The 1,588-nt window shown below is 37.9% G+C and overlaps 1 long non-coding RNA gene across 1 annotated transcript; it reads left to right on the top strand.

Annotated features, from left to right (window-relative positions):
• Window positions 1-207: 207 nt before the first annotated feature.
• Window positions 208-1,173, top strand: LOC141107238 (uncharacterized). The gene is made up of 2 exons (XR_012235831.1): window positions 208-684; window positions 757-1,173. It is a non-coding gene; the product is annotated as an uncharacterized lncRNA (long non-coding RNA).
• Window positions 1,174-1,588: the final 415 nt, after the last annotated feature.

Here is a 1,588-nt window from a genome sequence, read left to right as displayed (position 1 = left end):
GTGAAGGAACTAATAAGGGAATGGTATGCGGCAGAAGTTCTCCAGTATATGAACCTTGCTTGTTAAAATACCAAACTAGCATATGCAAAATGCAAAGAACACCGGTAAATGTGAACAATAGATTCATAGAAATAGGACCCCAGCGTTAAATAAATCAGTGCCGTTTGTGGGATGCATAAAAAAGATTAAAACATTACAATGGGGTAACGACACCTATCTTTTTGAACCAGACGCCGATAAGGTATTCTCTTCAGTCTATGAGGTACATAATCTCACTGACACTACACCCTTTATAATTTCTTTAGACCCACTAAAACAGGTTTTGGAACAATCAGAGTTGTTAAGACAACACATAGAAACACTAGAACATACCCTACAGAATAACCTCGTATCTGCAATAATTGACAAAGATAGACTAGTGCATCTTTCCTCACAGATACAACAGGATACTGCACCACATTGGTGGGATATATTTAGTGGAATGTCTTCTACAGCAAACAATACCTTTCACTGGTTGTTAAGTCCAATGGTAATTATTATTTTAATATTAATATCACTTACAATCACAAATATATGTGTATACAGGAAAATAAATAGGAAAATTAGGAGAATAGACAGGGCATACTGATAAATGTATATTGACATCACCCTACTCCCATAAACTCCTCTTCTTGAATTTAAGATGTGAGCAACACCTGGAGCGATGGGATTTTCCCCTCTGACAACCTGCGGTCAGGGATAGTACTCTAGGAAAAGCTGACTAGAACTTGTTCATGAGGACCCAGGGGGAGGGAGAGGATAATGTCAAAGGGGGAAATTGATAGGGTTGAAATAATGACTTAGAGTTCCACTTAAATTGTTTGTGCTTTTTCTCTTCTGTGTACGTATCAATTGTTCTACTTAAATTGTTTGTGCTTTTTCTCTTCTGTGTACGTATCAATTGTTCTACTTAAATTGTTTGTGCTTTTTCTCTTCTGTGTACGTATCAATCTGTATCTAGATGGAATTTGGAACTGCTGAATAATCATTACATGTTCGCTGATAAGAAACTCTTTGTACCTTAACCTCATTTGGTAATGCCGATAAGATTACTGCTTGTAGAGCTGCCTATAAAAGGCCTTTGAAAGAAGTAAAGGGTGCAGTCCTCTTTTGCCTCGGACTGTGACACAGACATATCTGACTCCGTGTCATCATTCTTATAGAAGCAATAATTTGACAAAGCAATATAAACTTAAAGCAACTTGTTTAAGAGTTGCCCCTAACAACAGCCTAAAGGTATCTATACTAGTATTCTTATACTTCCCCCTGAGAAGCCACGTGACCCTGTGGTGCAACGCGTAGAGGAGGGGCCTTCTGGCGTCGCAGCGTGCATGTTACATGAGGAATTACAGTAAACAAACTACCCGGGATTTGTATTCATGGCTTATGTTTTATGCTGTTTATAGTCTGGTGCACTTACAGCACCATGGAAATGTGAGTGTTTTGGCATTAGATGTATTTAAAGATTGGTTATTTTTAAGTATAAGTATTATGTATAGTTTTCTTTTACAGTGACTTGGATGAGAGGAAGTGAACCCAAGGAGAGGAG

The sequence above is a fragment of the Aquarana catesbeiana genome, linkage group LG09 (assembly GCF_042186555.1).
Source record: "Aquarana catesbeiana isolate 2022-GZ linkage group LG09, ASM4218655v1, whole genome shotgun sequence".
Lineage (NCBI taxonomy): Eukaryota > Metazoa > Chordata > Amphibia > Anura > Ranidae > Aquarana > Aquarana catesbeiana.
This window is presented reverse-complemented; position numbering and strand designations above follow the sequence as displayed.